This window comes from Symphalangus syndactylus, chromosome 24 (genome assembly GCF_028878055.3).
Source record: "Symphalangus syndactylus isolate Jambi chromosome 24, NHGRI_mSymSyn1-v2.1_pri, whole genome shotgun sequence".
Taxonomy (NCBI): Eukaryota; Metazoa; Chordata; class Mammalia; order Primates; family Hylobatidae; genus Symphalangus; species Symphalangus syndactylus.
The window spans coordinates 49,006,967-49,030,501 of NC_072446.2; positions in this window are offsets into that span (position 1 = coordinate 49,006,967).

A 23,535-nucleotide genomic window follows, 5' to 3' on the forward strand; every position below is an offset into this window, starting at 1 on the left:
TGCAGTTTACACAGAAAGAGTGTTTCAGAACTGCTCAATCAAAAGTAAGCTTCCTCTCTCTTAGTTGAATGCACAGAACAGAAAGAAGTTTCGCAGAATGATTCTGGGTAGTTTTTATTTGAAGATTCTCCTTTTTCCACTATGGGCCCCATAGAGCTGCCAATGTCCACATGCACTCTCTACAGAAAGAGTGTTTCAGAACTGCACAATCAAAAGTAAGCTTCAACTCTGTTAGATGAATGCACAGAACAGAAAGGAGTTTCGCAGAATGCTTCTGTGTAGTTGTTAATTGAAGATATTCCTTTTTCCACTGTAGGCCCCTTAGAGCACGGAATATCCTCTTGCATTTTCTACAGAAAGAATGATTCAGAACTGCTCAATCAAAAGTAAGGTTCAACTCTGTTAGTTGAATTCACAGAACAGAAAGAAGTTTCACAGAATTCTTCTGTGTAGTTTTTAATTGGTTATATGCCTTTTTCCTCTATAGGCCCGGGAATGCTCCGAATGTCCTCTTGCAGTTTCTCCAGAAAGAGTGTTTCAGAACTGCTCAATCAAAAGAAAGCTTAAACTCTGTTAGTTGAATGCACAGAACAGAAAGTAATTTCAGAGAATGTTTCTGTGTATGTTTTATTTGGAGATATTCCTTTCTCCACTATAGGCCCCGTAGCGTTCTGAAAGTCCACTTGCAGTTTCCACAGAAAGAGGGTTTCCGAACTGCTCTATCAAAAGTAAAGTTCAAATCTGTTAGTTGAATGCATAGAACAGAAAGAAGTTTCACAGAATGCTTCTGTGTAGTTTTTATTTGAAGATATTCCTTTCTCCACTATAGGCCCCTTAGCGCTCTGAATGTCCACTTTCAGTTTCCACAAAAAGAGTGATTCAGAACTGCTCAATCAAAAGTAAGCTTCAACTCTGTTAGTTGAATGCACAGAACAGAAAGAAGTTTCACAGAATTCTTCTGGGTAGTTTTCATTTGAAGATATAACTTTTTCCACTATAGGCCCTTTAGCGCTCCGAATGTCCACTTGCTGTTTCAACAGAAAGAGACTTTCAGAACTGCTCAATCAAAAGTAATCTTCAACTCTCTTAGTTGAATGCACAGAAGAGAAAGAAGTTTCACAGAATGCTTCTGTGTAGTTTTTATTTGAAGATATTCCTTTTTCCATTATAGGCCCCTAAGCGTTCTGAATATCCACTTGCAGTTTCTACAGAAAGAGAGTTTCAGAACTGCTCAATCAAAAGTAACGTTCAACTCTGTTAGTTGAATGCAGTGAACATAAAGAAGTTTCACAGAATGCTTCTGTGTAGTTTTTATTTGCAGATATTCCTTTTTCCACTATTGGCCCCATCGTGCTCAGAATATCCCCTTGCAGTTTCTACAGGAAGAGTGTTTCAGACCTGCTCTATCAAAACTAAGTTTCAACTCTGTTGGTGGAATGCACAGAACAGAAAGAAGTTTCACAGAAAGCTTCTGTGTATTTTCCATTTGAAGATATACCTTTTTCCAGTACATGCTCCATAGCACTGTGATTGTCCACTTGCAGTTTACACAGAAAGAGTGTTTCAGAACTGCTCAATGAAAAGTAAGCTTCCTCTCTGTTAGTTGAATGCACAGAACAGAAAGAAGTTTCGCAGAATGCTTCTGGGTAGTTTTTATTTGAAGATTCTCCTTTTTCCACTATGGTCCCCATAGAGCTGCAAATGTCCACATACACTCTCTACAGAAAGAGTGTTTCAGAACTGCGCAATCAAAAGTAAGCTTCAACTCTGTTAGTTGAATGCACAGAACAGAAAGAAGTTTCGCAGAATGTTTCTGTGTAGTTAATTGAAGATATTCCTTTTTCCACTATAGGCCCCTTAGAGCACCGAATATCCTCTTGCATTTTCTACAGAAAGAATGATTCAGAACTGCTCAATCAAAAGTAAGGTTCAACTCTGTTAGTTGAATTCACAGAACAGAAAGAAATTTCACAGAATTCTTCTGTGTAGTTTTTAATTGGTTATAGGCCTTTTTCCACTATAGGCCCGGGAATGCTCCGAATGTCCTCTTGCAGTTTCTCCAGAAAGAGTGTTTCAGAACTGCTCAATCAAAAGAAAGCTTAAACTCTGTTAGTTGAATGCACAGAACAGAAAGTAATTTCAGAGAACGTTTCTTTGTATGTTTTATTTGGAGATATTCCTTTCTCCACTATAGGCCCCGTAGCGCTCTGAAAGTCCACTTGCAGTTTCCACAGAAAGAGTGTTTCAGAACTGCTCTAACAAAAGTAAAGTTCAAATCTGTTAGTTGAATGCATAGAACAGAAAGAAGTTTCACAGAATGCTTCTGTGTAGTTTTTATTTGAAGATATTCCTTTCTCCACTATAGGCCCCTTAGCGCTCTGAATGTCCACTTTCAGTTTCCACAAAAAGAGTGTTTCAGAACTGCTCAATCAAAAGTAAGCTTCAACTCTGTTAGTTGAATGCACAGAACAGAAAGAAGTTTCACAGAATTCTTCTGGGTAGTTTTCATTTGAAGATATACCTTTTTCCACTATAGGCCCTTTAGTGCTCCGAATGTCCACTTGCAGTTTCAACATAAAGAGTCTTTCAGAACTGCTCAATCAAAAGTAATCTTCAACTCTCTTAGTTGAATGCACAGAAGAGAAAGAAGTTTCACAGAATGCTTCTGTGTAGTTTTTATTTGAAGATATTCCTTTTTCCATTATAGGCCCCTAAGCGTTCTGAATATCCACTTGCAGTTTCTACAGAAAGAGAGTTTCAGAACTGCTCAATCAAAAGTAACGTTCAACTCCGTTAGTTGAATGCAGAGAATATAAAGAAGTTTCACAGAATGCTTCTGTGTAGTTTTTATTTGCAGATATTCCTTTTTCCACTATTGGCCCCTTCGTGCTCAGAATATCCCCTTGCAGTTTCTGCAGGAAGAGTGTTTCAGACCTGCACTATCAAAATTAAGGTTCAACTCTGTTGGTGGAACGCACAGAAGAGAAAGAAGTTTCACAGAAAGCTTCTGTGTAGTTTTCATTTGAAGATATTCCTTTTTCCAATACATGCTCCATAGCACTGTGAATGTCCACTTGCAGTTTATACAGAAAGAGTGTTTCAGGACTGCTCAATCAAAAGTAAGATTCCTGTTAGTTGAATGCACAGAACAGAAAGAAGTTTCGCAGAATGCTTCTGGGTAGTTTTTATTTGAAGATTCTCCTTTTTCCACTATGGGCCCCATAGAGCTGCCAATGTCCACATACACTCTCTACAGAAAGAGTGTTTCCGAACTGCGCAATGAAAAGTAAGGTTCAACTCTGTTAGTTGAATGCACAGAACAGAAAGTAGTTTCGCAGAATGCTTCTGTGTAGTTGTTAATTGAAGATATTACTTTTTCCACTATAGACCCCTTAGAGCACCGAATATCCTCTTGCATTTTCTACAGAAAGAATGATTCAGAACTGCTCAATCAAAAGTAAGGTTCAACTCTGTTAGTTGAATTCACAGAACAGAAAGAAGTTTCACAGAATTCTTCTGTGTAGTTTTTAATTGGTTATATGCCTTTTTCCTCTATACGCCGGGGAATGCTCCGAATGTCCTCTTGCAGTTTCTCCAGAAAGAGTGTTTCAGAACTGCTCAATCAAAAGAAAGCTTAAACTCTGTTAGTTGAATGCACAGAACAGAAAGTAATTTCAGAGAACGTTTCTGTGTATGTTTTATTTGGAGATATTCCTTTCTCCACTATAGGCCCCGTAGCGCTCTGAAAGTCCACTTGCAGTTTCCACAGAAAGAGTGTTTCAGAACTGCTCTAACAAAAGTAAAGTTCAAATCTGTTAGTTGAATGCATAGAACAGAAAGAAGTTTCACAGAATGCTTCTGTGTAGTTTTTATTTGAAGATATTCCTTTCTCCACTATAGGCCCCTTAGCGCTCTGAATGTCCACTTTCAGTTTCCACAAAAAGAGTGTTTCAGAACTGCTCAATCAAAAGTAAGCTTCAACTCTGTTAGTTGAATGCACAGAACAGAAAGAAGTTTCACAGAATTCTTCTGGGTAGTTTTCATTTGAAGATATAACTTTTTCCACTATAGGCCCTTTAGTGCTCCGAATGTCCACTTGCAGTTTTAACAGAAAGAGTCTTTCAGAACTGCTCAATCAAAAGTAATCTTCAACTCTCTTAGTTGAATGCACAGAACAGAAAGAAGTTTCACAGAATGCTTCTGTGTAGTTTTTATTTGAAGATATTCCTTTTTCCATTATAGGCCCCTAAGCGTTCTGAATATCCACTTGCACTTTCTACAGAAAGAGAGTTTCAGAACTGCTCAATCAAAAGTAACGTTCAACTCTGTTAGTTGAATGCAGAGAACATAAAGAAGTTTCACAGAATGCTTCTGTGTAGTTTTTATTTGCAGATATTCCTTTTTCCACTATTGGCCCCTTCGTGCTCAGAATATCCCCTTGCAGTTTCTACAGGAAGAGTGTTTCAGACCTGCTCTATCAAAACTAAGTTTCAACTCTGTTGGTGGAATGCACAGAACAGAAAGAAGTTTCACAGAAAGCTTCTGTGTAGTTTTCATTTGAAGATATTCCTTTTTCCAGTACATGCTCCATAGCACTGTGAATGTCCACTTCCAGTTTACACAGAAAGAGTGTTTCAGAACTGCTCAATCAAAAGTATCGTTCAACTCTGTTAGTTGAATGCAGAGAACATAAAGAAGTTTCACAGAATGCTTCTGTGTAGTTTTTATTTGAAGATATTCCTTTCTCCACTAAAGGCCCCTTAGCGCTCTGAATGTCCACTTTCAGTTTCCACAAAAAGAGTGTTTCAGAACTGCTCAATCAAAAGTAAGCTTCAACTCTGTTAGTTGAATGCACAGAACAGAAAGAAGTTTCGCAGAATGATTCTGGGTAGTTTTTATTTGAAGATTCTCCTTTTTCCACTATGGGCCCCATAGAGCTGCCAATGTCCACATGCACTCTCTACAGAAAGAGTGTTTCAGAACTGCGCAATCAAAAGTAAGCTTCAACTCTGTTAGTTGAATGCACAGAACAGAAAGAAGTTTCGCAGAATGCTTCTGTGTAGTTGTTAATTGAAGATATTACTTTTTCCACTGTAGGCCCCTTAGAGCACCGAATATCCTCTTGCATTTTCTACAGAAAGAATGATTCAGAACTGCTCAATCAAAAGTAAGGTTCAACTCTGTTAGTTGAATTCACAGAACAGAAAGAAGTTTCACAGAATTCTTCTGTGTAGTTTTTAATTGGTTATATGTCTTTTTCCCCTATAGGCCCGGGAATGCTCCGAATGTCCTCTTGCAGTTTCTCCAGAAAGAGTGTTTCAGAACTGCTCAATCAAAAGAAAGCTTAAACTCTGTTAGTTGAATGCACAGAACAGAAAGTAATTTCAGAGAACGTTTCTGTGTATGTTTTATTTGGAGATATTCCTTTCTCCACTATAGGCCCCGTAGCGCTCTGAAAGTCCACTTGCAGTTTCCACAGAAAGAGTGTTTCAGAACTGCTCTAACAAAAGTAAAGTTCAAATCTGTTAGTTGAATGCATAGAACAGAAAGAAGTTTCACAGAATGCTTCTGTGTAGTTTTTATTTGAAGATATTCCTTTCTCCACTATAGGCCCCTTAGCGCTCTGAATGTCCACTTTCAGTTTCCACAAAAAGAGTGTTTCAGAACTGCTCAATCAAAAGTAAGCTTCAACTCTGTTAGTTGAATGCACAGAACAGAAAGAAGTTTCACAGAATTCTTCTGGGTAGTTTTCATTTGAAGATATAACTTTTTCCACTATAGGCCCTTTAGCCCTCCGAATGTCCACTTGCAGTTTCAACAGAAAGAGTCTTTCAGAACTGCTCAATCAAAAGTAATCTTCAACTCTCTTAGTTGAATGCACAGAAGAGAAAGAAGTTTCACAGAATGCTTCTGTGTAGTTTTTATTTGAAGATATTCCTTTTTCCATTATAGGCCCCTAAGCGTTCTGAATATCCACTTGCAGTTTCTACAGAAAGAGAGTTTCAGAACTGCTCAATCAAAAGTAATGTTCAATTCTGTTAGTTGAATGCAGAGAACATAAAGAAGTTTCACAGAATGCTTCTGTGTAGTTTTTATTTGCAGATATTCCTTTTTCCACTATTGGCCCCTTCGTGCTCAGAATATCCCCTTGCAGTTTCTACAGGAAGAGTGTTTCAGACCTGCTCTATCAAAACTAAGTTTCAACTCTGTTGGTGGAATGCACAGAACAGAAAGAAGTTTCACAGAAAGCTTCTGTGTAGTTTTCCTTTGAAGATATACCTTTTTCCAGTACATGCTCCATAGCACTGTGAATGTCCACTTCCAGTTTACACAGAAAGAGTGTTTCAGAACTGCTCAATCAAAAGTAAGCTTCCTCTCTGTTAGTTGAATGCACAGAACAGAAAGAAGTTTCGCAGAATGATTCTGGGTAGTTTTTATTTGAAGATTCTCCTTTTTCCACTATGGGCCCCATAGAGCTGCCAATGTCCACATGCACTCTCTACAGAAAGAGTGTTTCAGAACTGCGCAATCAAAAGTAAGCTTCAACTCTGTTAGTTGAATGCACAGAACAGAAAGAAGTTTCGCAGAATGCTTCTGTGTAGTTGTTAATTGAAGATATTACTTTTTCCACTATAGGCCCCTTTTAGCACCGAATATCCTCTTGCATTTTCTACAGAAAGAATGATTCAGAACTGCTCAATCAAAAGTAAGGTTCAACTCTGTTAGTTGAATTCACAGAACAGAAAGAAGTTTCACAGAATTCTTGTGTGTAGTTTTTAATTGGTTATATGCCTTTTTCCTCTATAGGCCCGGGAATGCTCCGAATGTCCTCTTGCAGTTTCTCCAGAAAGAGTGTTTCAGAACTGCTCAATCAAAAGAAAGCTTAAACTCTGTTAGTTGAATGCACAGAACAGAAAGTAATTTCAGAGAACGTTTCTGTGTTTGTTTTATTTGGAGATATTCCTTTCTCCACTATAGGCCCCATAGCGCTCTGAAAGTCCACTTGCAGTTTCCACAGAAAGAGTGTTTCAGAACTGCTCTAACAAAAGTAAAGTTCAAATCTGTTAGTTGAATGCATAGAACAGAAAGAAGTTTCACAGAATGCTTCTGTGTAGTTTTTATTTGAAGATATTCCTTTCTCCACTATAGGCCCCTTAGCGCTCTGAATGTCCACTTTCAGTTTCCACAAAAAGAGTGTTTCAGAACTGCTCAATCAAAAGTAAGCTTCAACTCTGTTAGTTGAATGCACAGAACAGAAAGAAGTTTCACAGAATTCTTCTGGGTAGTTTTCATTTGAAGATATAACTTTTTCCACTATAGGCCCTTTAGCCCTCCGAATGTCCACTTGCAGTTTCAACAGAAAGAGTCTTTCAGAACTGCTCAATCAAAAGTAATCTTCAACTCTCTTAGTTGAATGCACAGAAGAGAAAGAAGTTTCACAGAATGCTTCTGTGTAGTTTTTATTTGAAGATATTCCTTTTTCCATTATAGGCCCCTAAGCGTTCTGAATATCCACTTGCAGTTTCTACAGAAAGAGAGTTTCAGAACTGCTCAATCAAAAGTAACGTTCAACTCTGTTAGTTGAATGCAGAGAACATAAAGAAGATTCACAGAATGCTTCTGTGTAGTTTTTATTTGCAGATATTCCTTTTTCCACTATTGGCCCCTTCGTGCTCAGAATATCCCCTTGCAGTTTCTACAGGAAGAGTGTTTCAGACCTGCTCTATCAAAACTAAGTTTCAACTCTGTTGGTGGAATGCACAGAACAGAAAGAAGTTTCACAGAAAGCTTCTGTGTAGTTTTCCTTTGAAGATATACCTTTTTCCAGTACATGCTCCATAGCACTGTGAATGTCCACTTCCAGTTTACACAGAAAGAGTGTTTCAGAACTGCTCAATCAAAAGTAAGCTTCCTCTCTGTTAGTTGAATGCACAGAACAGAAAGAAGTTTCGCAGAATGATTCTGGGTAGTTTTTATTTGAAGATTCTCCTTTTTCCACTATGGGCCCCATAGAGCTGCCAATGTCCACATGCACTCTCTACAGAAAGAGTGTTTCAGAACTGCGAAATCAAAAGTAAGCTTCAACTCTGTTAGTTGAATGCACAGAACAGAAAGAAGTTTCGCAGAATGCTTCTGTGTAGTTGTTAATTGAAGATATTACTTTTTCCACTATAGGCCCCTTAGAGCACCGAATATCCTCTTGCATTTTCTACAGAAAGAATGATTCAGAACTGCTCAATCAAAAGTAAGGTTCAACTCTGTTAGTTGAATTCACAGAACAGAAAGAAGTTTCACAGAATTCTTCTGTGTAGTTTTTAATTGGTTATATGCCTTTTTCCTCTATAGGCCCGGGAATGCTCCGAATGTCCTCTTGCAGTTTCTCCAGAAAGAGTGTTTCAGAACTGCTCAATCAAAAGAAAGCTTAAACTCTGTTAGTTGAATGCACAGAACAGAAAGTAATTTCAGAGAACGTTTCTGTGTATGTTTTATTTGGAGATATTCCTTTCTCCACTATAGGCCCCGTAGCGCTCTGAAAGTCCACTTGCAGTTTCCACAGAAAGAGTGTTTCAGAACTGCTCTAACAAAAGTAAAGTTCAAATCTGTTAGTTGAATGCATAGAACAGAAAGAAGTTTCACAGAATGCTTCTGTGTAGTTTTTATTTGAAGATATTCCTTTCTCCACTATAGGCCCCTTAGCGCTCTGAATGTCCACTTTCAGTTTCCACAAAAAGAGTGTTTCAGAACTGCTCAATCAAAAGTAAGCTTCAACTCTGTTAGTTGAATTCACAGAACAGAAAGAAGTTTCACAGAATTCTTCTGGGTAGTTTTCATTTGAAGATATATCTTTTTCCACTATAGGCCCTTTAGCCCTCCGAATGTCCACTTGCAGTTTCAACAGAAAGAGTCTTTCAGAACTGCTCAATCAAAAGTAATCTTCAACTCTCTTAGTTGAATGCACAGAAGAGAAAGAAGTTTCACAGAATGCTTCTGTGTAGTTTTTATTTGAAGATATTCCTTTTTCCATTATAGGCCCCTAAGCGTTCTGAATATCCACTTGCAGTTTCTACAGAAAGAGAGTTTCAGAACTGCTCAATCAAAAGTAACGTTCAACTCTGTTAGTTGAATGCAGAGAACATAAAGAAGTTTCACAGAATGCTTCTGTGTAGTTTTTATTTGCAGATATTCCTTTTTCCACTATTGGCCCCTTCGTGCTCAGAATATCCCCTTGCAGTTTCTACAGGAAGAGTGTTTCAGACCTGCTCTATCAAAACTAAGTTTCAACTCTGTTGGTGGAATGCACAGAACAGAAAGAAGTTTCACAGAAAGCTTCTGTGTAGTTTTCATTTGAAGATATACCTTTTTCCAGTACATGCTCCATAGCACTGTGAATGTCCACTTCCAGTTTACACAGAAAGAGTGTTTCAGAACTGCTCAATCAAAAGTAAGCTTCCTCTCTGTTAGTTGAATGCACAGAACAGAAAGAAGTTTCGCAGAATGATTCTGGGTAGTTTTTATTTGAAGATTCTCCTTTTTCCACTATGGGCCCCATAGAGCTGCCAATGTCCACATGCACTCTCTACAGAAAGAGTGTTTCAGAACTGCGCAATCAAAAGTAAGCTTCAACTCTGTTAGTTGAATGCACAGAACAGAAAGAAGTTTCGCAGAATGCTTCTGTGTAGTTGTTAATTGAAGATATTACTTTTTCCACTATAGGCCCCTTAGAGCACCGAATATCCTCTTGCATTTTCTACAGAAAGAATGATTCAGAACTGCTCAATCAAAAGTAAGGTTCAACTCTGTTAGTTGAATTCACAGAACAGAAAGAAGTTTCACAGAATTCTTCTGTGTAGTTTTTAATTGGTTATATGCCTTTTTCCTCTATAGGCCCGGGAATGCTCCGAATGTCCTCTTGCAGTTTCTCCAGAAAGAGTGTTTCAGAACTGCTCAATCAAAAGAAAGCTTAAACTCTGTTAGTTGAATGCACAGAACAGAAAGTAATTTCAGAGAACGTTTCTGTGTATGTTTTATTTGGAGATATTCCTTTCTCCACTATAGGCCCCGTAGCGCTCTGAAAGTCCACTTGCAGTTTCCACAGAAAGAGTGTTTCAGAACTGCTCTAACAAAAGTAAAGTTCAAATCTGTTAGTTGAATGCATAGAACAGAAAGAAGTTTCACAGAATGCTTCTGTGTAGTTTTTATTTGAAGATATTCCTTTCTCCACTATAGGCCCCTTAGCGCTCTGAATGTCCACTTTCAGTTTCCACAAAAAGAGTGTTTCAGAACTGCTCAATCAAAAGTAAGCTTCAACTCTGTTAGTTGAATGCACAGAACAGAAAGAAGTTTCACAGAATTCTTCTGGGTAGTTTTCATTTGAAGATATAACTTTTTCCACTATAGGCCCTTTAGCGCTCCGAATGTCCACTTGCAGTTTCAACAGAAAGAGTCTTTCAGAACTGCTCAATCAAAAGTAATCTTCAACTCTCTTAGTTGAATGCACAGAAGAGAAAGAAGTTTCACAGAATGCTTCTGTGTAGTTTTTATTTGAAGATATTCCTTTTTCCATTATAGGCCCCTAAGCGTTCTGAATATCCACTTGCAGTTTCTACAGAAAGAGAGTTTCAGAACTGCTCAATCAAAAGTAACGTTCAACTCTGTTAGTTGAATGCAGAGAACATAAAGAAGTTTCACAGAATGCTTCTGTGTAGTTTTTATTTGCAGATATTGCTTTTTCCACTATTGGCCCCTTCGTGCTCAGAATATCCCCTTGCAGTTTCTACATGAAGAGTGTTTCAGAACTGCTCTATCAAAATTAAGGTTCAACTCTGTTGGTGGAACGCAGAGAACAGAAAGAAGTTTCACAGAAAGCTTCTGTGTAGTTTTCATTTGAAGATATTCCTTTTTCCAATACATGCTCCATAGCACTGTGAATGTCCACTTGCCGTTTATACAGAAAGAGTGTTTCAGAACTGCTCAATCAAAAGTAAGCTTCCTCTCTGTTAGTTGAATGCACAGAACAGAAAGAAGTTTCGCAGAATGCTTCTGGGTAGTTTTTATTTGAAGATTCTCCTTTTTCCACTATGGTCCCAATAGAGCTGCTAATGTCCACATACACTCTCTACAGAAAGAGTGTTTCAGGACTGCGCAATCAAAAGTAAGCTTCAACTCTGTTAGATGAATGCACAGAACAGAAAGAAGTTTCGCAGAATGCTTCTGTGTAGTTGTTAATTGAAGATATTCCTTTTTCCACTATAGGCCCCTTAGAGCACGGAATATCCTCTTGCATTTTCTACAGAAAGAATGATTCAGAACTGCTCAATCAAAAGTAAGGTTCAATTCTGTTAGTTGAATTCACAGAACAGAAAGAAGTTTCACAGAATTCTTCTGTGTAGTTTTTAATTGGTTATAGGCCTTTTTCCTCTATAGGCCCGGGAATGCTCCGAATGTCCTCTTGCAGTTTCTCCAGAAAGAGTGTTTCAGAACTGCTCAATCAAAAGAAAGCTTAAACTCCGTTAGTTGAATGCACGGAACAGAAAGTAATTTCAGAGAATGTTTCTGTGTATGTTTTATTTGGAGATATTCCTTTCTCCACTATAGGCCCCGTAGCGCTCTGAAAGTCCAATTGCAGTTTCCACAGAAAGAGTGTTTCAGAACTGCTCTATCAAAAGTAAAGTTCAAATCTGTTAGTTGAATGCATAGAACAGAAAGAAGTTTCACAGAATGCTTCTGTGTAGTTTTCATTTGAAGATATTCCTTTCTCCACTATAGGCCCCTTAGCGCTCTGAATGTCCACTTTCAGTTTCCACAAAAAGAGTGTTTCAGAACTGCTCAATCAAAAGTAAGCTTCAACTCTGTTAGTTGAATTCACAGAACAGAAAGAAGTTTCACAGAATTCTTCTGGGTAGTTTTCATTTGAAGATATAACTTTTTCCACTATAGGCCGTTTAACCCTCTGAATGTCCACTTGCCGTTTCAACAGAAAGAGTCTTTCAGAACTGCTCAATCAAAAGTAATCTTCAACTCTCTTAGTTGAATGCACAGAAGAGAAAGAAGTTTCACAGAATGCTTCTGTGTAGTTTTTATTTGAAGATATTCCTTTTTCCATTATAGGCCCCTAAGCGTTCTGAATATCCACTTGCAGTTTCTACAGAAAGAGAGTTTCAGAACTGCTCAATCAAAAGTAACGTTCAACTCTGTTAGTTGAATGCAGAGAACATAAAGAAGTTTCACAGAATGCTTCTGTGTAGTTTTTATTTGCAGATATTCCTTTTTCCACTATTGGCCCCTTCGTGCTCAGAATATCCCCTTGCAGTTTCTACAGGAAGAGTGTTTCAGACCTGCTCTATCAAAACTAAGTTTCAACTCTGTTGGTGGAATGCACAGAACAGAAAGAAGTTTCACAGAAAACTTCTGTGTAGTTTTCATTTGAAGATATACCTTTTTCCAGTACATGCTCCATAGCACTGTGATTTTCCACTTGCAGTTTACACAGAAAGAGTGTTTCAGAACTGCTCAATCAAAAGTAAGCTTCCTCTCTCTTAGTTGAATGCACAGAACAGAAAGAAGTTTCGCAGAATGATTCTGGGTAGTTTTTATTTGAAGATTCTCCTTTTTCCACTATGGGCCCCATAGAGCTGCCAATGTCCACATGCACTCTCTACAGAAAGAGTGTTTCAGAACTGCACAATCAAAAGTAAGCTTCAACTCTGTTAGATGAATGCACAGAACAGAAAGGAGTTTCGCAGAATGCTTCTGTGTAGTTGTTAATTGAAGATATTCCTTTTTCCACTGTAGGCCCCTTAGAGCACGGAATATCCTCTTGCATTTTCTACAGAAAGAATGATTCAGAACTGCTCAATCAAAAGTAAGGTTCAACTCTGTTAGTTGAATTCACAGAACAGAAAGAAGTTTCACAGAATTCTTCTGTGTAGTTTTTAATTGGTTATATGCCTTTTTCCTCTATAGGCCCGGGAATGCTCCGAATGTCCTCTTGCAGTTTCTCCAGAAAGAGTGTTTCAGAACTGCTCAATCAAAAGAAAGCTTAAACTCTGTTAGTTGAATGCACAGAACAGAAAGTAATTTCAGAGAATGTTTCTGTGTATGTTTTATTTGGAGATATTCCTTTCTCCACTATAGGCCCCGTAGCGTTCTGAAAGTCCACTTGCAGTTTCCACAGAAAGAGGGTTTCCGAACTGCTCTATCAAAAGTAAAGTTCAAATCTGTTAGTTGAATGCATAGAACAGAAAGAAGTTTCACAGAATGCTTCTGTGTAGTTTTTATTTGAAGATATTCCTTTCTCCACTATAGGCCCCTTAGCGCTCTGAATGTCCACTTTCAGTTTCCACAAAAAGAGTGATTCAGAACTGCTCAATCAAAAGTAAGCTTCAACTCTGTTAGTTGAATGCACAGAACAGAAAGAAGTTTCACAGAATTCTTCTGGGTAGTTTTCATTTGAAGATATAACTTTTTCCACTATAGGCCCTTTAGCGCTCCGAATGTCCACTTGCTGTTTCAACAGAAAGAGACTTTCAGAACTGCTCAATCAAAAGTAATCTTCAACTCTCTTAGTTGAATGCACAGAAGAGAAAGAAGTTTCACAGAATGCTTCTGTGTAGTTTTTATTTGAAGATATTCCTTTTTCCATTATAGGCCCCTAAGCGTTCTGAATATCCACTTGCAGTTTCTACAGAAAGAGAGTTTCAGAACTGCTCAATCAAAAGTAACGTTCAACTCTGTTAGTTGAATGCAGTGAACATAAAGAAGTTTCACAGAATGCTTCTGTGTAGTTTTTATTTGCAGATATTCCTTTTTCCACTATTGGCCCCATCGTGCTCAGAATATCCCCTTGCAGTTTCTACAGGAAGAGTGTTTCAGACCTGCTCTATCAAAACTAAGTTTCAACTCTGTTGGTGGAATGCACAGAACAGAAAGAAGTTTCACAGAAAGCTTCTGTGTATTTTCCATTTGAAGATATACCTTTTTCCAGTACATGCTCCATAGCACTGTGATTGTCCACTTGCAGTTTACACAGAAAGAGTGTTTCAGAACTGCTCAATGAAAAGTAAGCTTCCTCTCTGTTAGTTGAATGCACAGAACAGAAAGAAGTTTCGCAGAATGCTTCTGGGTAGTTTTTATTTGAAGATTCTCCTTTTTCCACTATGGTCCCCATAGAGCTGCAAATGTCCACATACACTCTCTACAGAAAGAGTGTTTCAGAACTGCGCAATCAAAAGTAAGCTTCAACTCTGTTAGTTGAATGCACAGAACAGAAAGAAGTTTCGCAGAATGTTTCTGTGTAGTTAATTGAAGATATTCCTTTTTCCACTATAGGCCCCTTAGAGCACCGAATATCCTCTTGCATTTTCTACAGAAAGAATGATTCAGAACTGCTCAATCAAAAGTAAGGTTCAACTCTGTTAGTTGAATTCACAGAACAGAAAGAAATTTCACAGAATTCTTCTGTGTAGTTTTTAATTGGTTATAGGCCTTTTTCCACTATAGGCCCGGGAATGCTCCGAATGTCCTCTTGCAGTTTCTCCAGAAAGAGTGTTTCAGAACTGCTCAATCAAAAGAAAGCTTAAACTCTGTTAGTTGAATGCACAGAACAGAAAGTAATTTCAGAGAACGTTTCTTTGTATGTTTTATTTGGAGATATTCCTTTCTCCACTATAGGCCCCGTAGCGCTCTGAAAGTCCACTTGCAGTTTCCACAGAAAGAGTGTTTCAGAACTGCTCTAACAAAAGTAAAGTTCAAATCTGTTAGTTGAATGCATAGAACAGAAAGAAGTTTCACAGAATGCTTCTGTGTAGTTTTTATTTGAAGATATTCCTTTCTCCACTATAGGCCCCTTAGCGCTCTGAATGTCCACTTTCAGTTTCCACAAAAAGAGTGTTTCAGAACTGCTCAATCAAAAGTAAGCTTCAACTCTGTTAGTTGAATGCACAGAACAGAAAGAAGTTTCACAGAATTCTTCTGGGTAGTTTTCATTTGAAGATATACCTTTTTCCACTATAGGCCCTTTAGTGCTCCGAATGTCCACTTGCAGTTTCAACATAAAGAGTCTTTCAGAACTGCTCAATCAAAAGTAATCTTCAACTCTCTTAGTTGAATGCACAGAAGAGAAAGAAGTTTCACAGAATGCTTCTGTGTAGTTTTTATTTGAAGATATTCCTTTTTCCATTATAGGCCCCTAAGCGTTCTGAATATCCACTTGCAGTTTCTACAGAAAGAGAGTTTCAGAACTGCTCAATCAAAAGTAACGTTCAACTCCGTTAGTTGAATGCAGAGAATATAAAGAAGTTTCACAGAATGCTTCTGTGTAGTTTTTATTTGCAGATATTCCTTTTTCCACTATTGGCCCCTTCGTGCTCAGAATATCCCCTTGCAGTTTCTGCAGGAAGAGTGTTTCAGACCTGCACTATCAAAATTAAGGTTCAACTCTGTTGGTGGAACGCACAGAAGAGAAAGAAGTTTCACAGAAAGCTTCTGTGTAGTTTTCATTTGAAGATATTCCTTTTTCCAATACATGCTCCATAGCACTGTGAATGTCCACTTGCAGTTTATACAGAAAGAGTGTTTCAGGACTGCTCAATCAAAAGTAAGATTCCTGTTAGTTGAATGCACAGAACAGAAAGAAGTTTCGCAGAATGCTTCTGGGTAGTTTTTATTTGAAGATTCTCCTTTTTCCACTATGGGCCCCATAGAGCTGCCAATGTCCACATACACTCTCTACAGAAAGAGTGTTTCAGAACTGCGCAATCAAAAGTAAGCTTCAACTCTGTTAGATGAATGCACAGAACAGAAAGAAGTTTCGCAGAATGCTTCTGTGTAGTTGTTAATTGAAGATATTCCTTTTTCCACTATAGGCCCCTTAGAGCACGGAATATCCTCTTGCATTTTCTACAGAAAGAATGATTCAGAACTGCTCAATCAAAAGTAAGGTTCAATTGTGTTAGTTGAATTCACAGAACAGAAAGAAGTTTCACAGAATTCTTCTGTGTAGTTTTTAATTGGTTATAGGCCTTTTTCCTCTATAGGCCCGGGAATGCTCCGAATGTCCTCTTGCAGTTCCTCCAGAAAGAGTGTTTCAGAACTGCTCAATCAAAAGAAAGCTTAAATTCCGTTAGTTGAATGCACAGAACAGAAAGTAATTTCAGAGAATGTTTCTGTGTATGTTTTATTTGGAGATATTCCTTTCTCCACTATAGGCCCCGTAGCGCTCTGAAAGTCCACTTGCAGTTTCCACAGAAAGAGTGTTGCAGAACTGCTCTATCAAAAGTAAAGTTCAAATCTGTTAGTTGAATGCATAGAACAGAAAGAAGTTTCACAGAATGCTTCTGTGTAGTTTTTATTTGAAGATATTCCTTTCTCCACTATAGGCCCCTTAGCGCTCTGAATGTCCACTTTCAGTTTCCACAAAAAGAGTGTTTCAGAACTGCTCAATCAAAAGTAAGCTTCAACTCTGTTAGTTGAATTCACAGAACAGAAAGAAGTTTCACAGAATTCTTCTGGGTAGTTTTCATTTGAAGATATATCTTTTTCCACTATAGGCCCTTTAGCCCTCCGAATGTCCACTTGCAGTTTCAACAGAAAGAGTCTTTCAGAACTGCTCAATCAAAAGTAATCTTCAAATCTCTTAGTTCAATGCACAGAAGAGAAAGAAGTTTCACAGAATGCTTCTGTGTAGTTTTTATTTGAAGATATTCCTTTTTCCATTATAGGCCCCTAAGCGTTCTGAATATCCACTTGCAGTTTCTACAGAAAGAGAGTTTCAGAACTGCTCAATCAAAAGTAACGTTCAACTCCGTTAGTTGAATGCAGAGAACATAAAGAAGTTTCACAGAATGCTTCTGTGTAGTTTTTATTTGCAGATATTCCTTTTTCCACTATTGGCCCCTTCGTGCTCAGAATATCCCCTTGCAGTTTCTACAGGAAGAGTGTTTCAGACCTGCTGTATCAAAACTAAGTTTCAAGTCTGTTGGTGGAATGCACAGAACAGAAAGAAGTTTCACAGAAAGCTTCTGTGTAGTTTTCATTTGAAGATATACCTTTTTCCAGTATATGCTCCATAGCACTGTGATTGTCCACTTGCAGTTTACACAGAAAGAGTGTTTCAGAACTGCTCAATCAAAAGTAAGCTTCCTCTCTGTTAGTTGAATGCACAGAACAGAAAGAAGTTTCGCAGAATGATTCTGGGTAGTTTTTATTTGAAGATTCTCCTTTTTCCACTATGGGCCCCATAGAGCTGCCAATGTACACATGCACTCTCTACAGAAAGAGTGTTTCCGAACTGCGCAATGAAAAGTAAGGTTCAACTCTGTTAGTTGAATGCACAGAACAGAAAGTAGTTTCGCAGAATGCTTCTGTGTAGTTGTTAATTGAAGATATTACTTTTTCCACTATAGGCCCCTTAGAGCACCGAATATCCTCTTGCATTTTCTACAGAAAGAATGATTCAGAACTGCTCAATCAAAAGTAAGGTTCAACTCTGTTAGTTGAATTCACAGAACAGAAAGAAGTTTCACAGAATTCTTCTGTGTAGTTTTTAATTGGTTATATGCCTTTTTCCTCTATACGCCGGGGAATGCTCCGAATGTCCTCTTGCAGTTTCTCCAGAAAGAGTGTTTCAGAACTGCTCAATCAAAAGAAAGCTTAAACTCTGTTAGTTGAATGCACAGAACAGAAAGTAATTTCAGAGAACGTTTCTGTGTATGTTTTATTTGGAGATATTCCTTTCTCCACTATAGGCCCCGTAGCGCTCTGAAAGTCCACTTGCAGTTTCCACAGAAAGAGTGTTTCAGAACTGCTCTAACAAAAGTAAAGTTCAAATCTGTTAGTTGAATGCATAGAACAGAAAGAAGTTTCACAGAATGCTTCTGTGTAGTTTTTATTTGAAGATATTCCTTTCTCCACTATAGGCCCCTTAGCGCTCTGAATGTCCACTTTCAGTTTCCACAAAAAGAGTGTTTCAGAACTGCTCAATCAAAAGTAAGCTTCAACTCTGTTAGTTGAATGCACAGAACAGAAAGAAGTTTCACAGAATTCTTCTGGGTAGTTTTCATTTGAAGATATAACTTTTTCCACTATAGGCCCTTTAGTGCTCCGAATGTCCACTTGCAGTTTTAACAGAAAGAGTCTTTCAGAACTGCTCAATCAAAAGTAATCTTCAACTCTCTTAGTTGAATGCACAGAACAGAAAGAAGTTTCACAGAATGCTTCTGTGTAGTTTTTATTTGAAGATATTCCTTTTTCCATTATAGGCCCCTAAGCGTTCTGAATATCCACTTGCACTTTCTACAGAAAGAGAGTTTCAGAACTGCTCAATCAAAAGTAACGTTCAACTCTGTTAGTTGAATGCAGAGAACATAAAGAAGTTTCACAGAATGCTTCTGTGTAGTTTTTATTTGCAGATATTCCTTTTTCCACTATTGGCCCCTTCGTGCTCAGAATATCCCCTTGCAGTTTCTACAGGAAGAGTGTTTCAGACCTGCTCTATCAAAACTAAGTTTCAACTCTGTTGGTGGAATGCACAGAACAGAAAGAAGTTTCACAGAAAGCTTCTGTGTAGTTTTCATTTGAAGATATTCCTTTTTCCAGTACATGCTCCATAGCACTGTGAATGTCCACTTCCAGTTTACACAGAAAGAGTGTTTCAGAACTGCTCAATCAAAAGTATCGTTCAACTCTGTTAGTTGAATGCAGAGAACATAAAGAAGTTTCACAGAATGCTTCTGTGTAGTTTTTATTTGAAGATATTCCTTTCTCCACTAAAGGCCCCTTAGCGCTCTGAATGTCCACTTTCAGTTTCCACAAAAAGAGTGTTTCAGAACTGCTCAATCAAAAGTAAGCTTCAACTCTGTTAGTTGAATGCACAGAACAGAAAGAAGTTTCGCAGAATGATTCTGGGTAGTTTTTATTTGAAGATTCTCCTTTTTCCACTATGGGCCCCATAGAGCTGCCAATGTCCACATGCACTCTCTACAGAAAGAGTGTTTCAGAACTGCGCAATCAAAAGTAAGCTTCAACTCTGTTAGTTGAATGCACAGAACAGAAAGAAGTTTCGCAGAATGCTTCTGTGTAGTTGTTAATTGAAGATATTACTTTTTCCACTATAGGCCCCTTTTAGCACCGAATATCCTCTTGCATTTTCTACAGAAAGAATGATTCAGAACTGCTCAATCAAAAGTAAGGTTCAACTCTGTTAGTTGAATTCACAGAACAGAAAGAAGTTTCACAGAATTCTTGTGTGTAGTTTTTAATTGGTTATATGCCTTTTTCCTCTATAGGCCCGGGAATGCTCCGAATGTCCTCTTGCAGTTTCTCCAGAAAGAGTGTTTCAGAACTGCTCAATCAAAAGAAAGCTTAAACTCTGTTAGTTGAATGCACAGAACAGAAAGTAATTTCAGAGAACGTTTCTGTGTTTGTTTTATTTGGAGATATTCCTTTCTCCACTATAGGCCCCATAGCGCTCTGAAAGTCCACTTGCAGTTTCCACAGAAAGAGTGTTTCAGAACTGCTCTAACAAAAGTAAAGTTCAAACCTGTTAGTTGAATGCATAGAACAGAAAGAAGTTTCACAGAATGCTTCTGTGTAGTTTTTATTTGAAGATATTCCTTTCTCCACTATAGGCCCCTTAGCGCTCTGAATGTCCACTTTCAGTTTCCACAAAAAGAGTGTTTCAGAACTGCTCAATCAAAAGTAAGCTTCAACTCTGTTAGTTGAATGCACAGAACAGAAAGAAGTTTCACAGAATTCTTCTGGGTAGTTTTCATTTGAAGATATAACTTTTTCCACTATAGGCCCTTTAGCCCTCCGAATGTCCACTTGCAGTTTCAACAGAAAGAGTCTTTCAGAACTGCTCAATCAAAAGTAATCTTCAACTCTCTTAGTTGAATGCACAGAAGAGAAAGAAGTTTCACAGAATGCTTCTGTGTAGTTTTTATTTGAAGATATTCCTTTTTCCATTATAGGCCCCTAAGCGTTCTGAATATCCACTTGCAGTTTCTACAGAAAGAGAGTTTCAGAACTGCTCAATCAAAAGTAACGTTCAACTCTGTTAGTTGAATGCAGAGAACATAAAGAAGATTCACAGAATGCTTCTGTGTAGTTTTTATTTGCAGATATTCCTTTTTCCACTATTGGCCCCTTCGTGCTCAGAATATCCCCTTGCAGTTTCTACAGGAAGAGTGTTTCAGACCTGCTCTATCAAAACTAAGTTTCAACTCTGTTGGTGGAATGCACAGAACAGAAAGAAGTTTCACAGAAAGCTTCTGTGTAGTTTTCCTTTGAAGATATACCTTTTTCCAGTACATGCTCCATAGCACTGTGAATGTCCACTTCCAGTTTACACAGAAAGAGTGTTTCAGAACTGCTCAATCAAAAGTAAGCTTCCTCTCTGTTAGTTGAATGCACAGAACAGAAAGAAGTTTCGCAGAATGCTTCTGGGTAGTTTTTATTTGAAGATTCTCCTTTTTCCACTATGGGCCCCATAGAGCTGCCAATGTCCACATGCACTCTCTACAGAAAGAGTGTTTCAGAACTGCGAAATCAAAAGTAAGCTTCAACTCTGTTAGTTGAATGCACAGAACAGAAAGAAGTTTCGCAGAATGCTTCTGTGTAGTTGTTAATTGAAGATATTACTTTTTCCACTATAGGCCCCTTAGAGCACCGAATATCCTCTTGCATTTTCTACAGAAAGAATGATTCAGAACTGCTCAATCAAAAGTAAGGTTCAACTCTGTTAGTTGAATTCACAGAACAGAAAGAAGTTTCACAGAATTCTTCTGTGTAGTTTTTAATTGGTTATATGCCTTTTTCCTCTATAGGCCCGGGAATGCTCCGAATGTCCTCTTGCAGTTTCTCCAGAAAGAGTGTTTCAGAACTGCTCAATCAAAAGAAAGCTTAAACTCTGTTAGTTGAATGCACAGAACAGAAAGTAATTTCAGAGAACGTTTCTGTGTATGTTTTATTTGGAGATATTCCTTTCTCCACTATAGGCCCCGTAGCGCTCTGAAAGTCCACTTGCAGTTTCCACAGAAAGAGTGTTTCAGAACTGCTCTAACAAAAGTAAAGTTCAAATCTGTTAGTTGAATGCATAGAACAGAAAGAAGTTTCACAGAATGCTTCTGTGTAGTTTTTATTTGAAGATATTCCTTTCTCCACTATAGGCCCCTTAGCGCTCTGAATGTCCACTTTCAGTTTCCACAAAAAGAGTGTTTCAGAACTGCTCAATCAAAAGTAAGCTTCAACTCTGTTAGTTGAATTCACAGAACAGAAAGAAGTTTCACAGAATTCTTCTGGGTAGTTTTCATTTGAAGATATATCTTTTTCCACTATAGGCCCTTTAGCCCTCCGAATGTCCACTTGCAGTTTCAACAGAAAGAGTCTTTCAGAACTGCTCAATCAAAAGTAATCTTCAACTCTCTTAGTTGAATGCACAGAAGAGAAAGAAGTTTCACAGAATGCTTCTGTGTAGTTTTTATTTGAAGATATTCCTTTTTCCATTATAGGCCCCTAAGCGTTCTGAATATCCACTTGCAGTTTCTACAGAAAGAGAGTTTCAGAACTGCTCAATCAAAAGTAACGTTCAACTCTGTTAGTTGAATGCAGAGAACATAAAGAAGTTTCACAGAATGCTTCTGTGTAGTTTTTATTTGCAGATATTCCTTTTTCCACTATTGGCCCCTTCGTGCTCAGAATATCCCCTTGCAGTTTCTACAGGAAGAGTGTTTCAGACCTGCTCTATCAAAACTAAGTTTCAACTCTGTTGGTGGAATGCACAGAACAGAAAGAAGTTTCACAGAAAGCTTCTGTGTAGTTTTCATTTGAAGATATACCTTTTTCCAGTACATGCTCCATAGCACTGTGAATGTCCACTTCCAGTTTACACAGAAAGAGTGTTTCAGAACTGCTCAATCAAAAGTAAGCTTCCTCTCTGTTAGTTGAATGCACAGAACAGAAAGAAGTTTCGCAGAATGATTCTGGGTAGTTTTTATTTGAAGATTCTCCTTTTTCCACTATGGGCCCCATAGAGCTGCCAATGTCCACATGCACTCTCTACAGAAAGAGTGTTTCAGAACTGCGCAATCAAAAGTAAGCTTCAACTCTGTTAGTTGAATGCACAGAACAGAAAGAAGTTTCGCAGAATGCTTCTGTGTAGTTGTTAATTGAAGATATTACTTTTTCCACTATAGGCCCCTTAGAGCACCGAATATCCTCTTGCATTTTCTACAGAAAGAATGATTCAGAACTGCTCAATCAAAAGTAAGGTTCAACTCTGTTAGTTGAATTCACAGAACAGAAAGAAGTTTCACAGAATTCTTCTGTGTAGTTTTTAATTGGTTATATGCCTTTTTCCTCTATAGGCCCGGGAATGCTCCGAATGTCCTCTTGCAGTTTCTCCAGAAAGAGTGTTTCAGAACTGCTCAATCAAAAGAAAGCTTAAACTCTGTTAGTTGAATGCACAGAACAGAAAGTAATTTCAGAGAACGTTTCTGTGTATGTTTTATTTGGAGATATTCCTTTCTCCACTATAGGCCCCGTAGCGCTCTGAAAGTCCACTTGCAGTTTCCACAGAAAGAGTGTTTCAGAACTGCTCTAACAAAAGTAAAGTTCAAATCTGTTAGTTGAATGCATAGAACAGAAAGAAGTTTCACAGAATGCTTCTGTGTAGTTTTTATTTGAAGATATTCCTTTCTCCACTATAGGCCCCTTAGCGCTCTGAATGTCCACTTTCAGTTTCCACAAAAAGAGTGTTTCAGAACTGCTCAATCAAAAGTAAGCTTCAACTCTGTTAGTTGAATGCACAGAACAGAAAGAAGTTTCACAGAATTCTTCTGGGTAGTTTTCATTTGAAGATATAACTTTTTCCACTATAGGCCCTTTAGCCCTCCGAATGTCCACTTGCAGTTTCAACAGAAAGAGTCTTTCAGAACTGCTCAATCAAAAGTAATCTTCAACTCTCTTAGTTGAATGCACAGAAGAGAAAGAAGTTTCACAGAATGCTTCTGTGTAGTTTTTATTTGAAGATATTCCTTTTTCCATTATAGGCCCCTAAGCGTTCTGAATATCCACTTGCAGTTTCTACAGAAAGAGAGTTTCAGAACTGCTCAATCAAAAGTAACGTTCAACTCTGTTAGTTGAATGCAGAGAACATAAAGAAGTTTCACAGAATGCTTCTGTGTAGTTTTTATTTGCAGATATTCCTTTTTCCACTATTGGCCCCTTCGTGCTCAGAATATCCCCTTGCAGTTTCTACAGGAAGAGTGTTTCAGACCTGCTCTATCAAAACTAAGTTTCAACTCTGTTGGTGGAATGCACAGAACAGAAAGAAGTTTCACAGAAAGCTTCTGTGTAGTTTTCCTTTGAAGATATACCTTTTTCCAGTACATGCTCCATAGCACTGTGAATGTCCACTTCCAGTTTACACAGAAAGAGTGTTTCAGAACTGCTCAATCAAAAGTAACCTTCCTCTCTGTTAGTTGAATGCACAGAACAGAAAGAAGTTTCGCAGAATGATTCTGGGTAGTTTTTATTTGA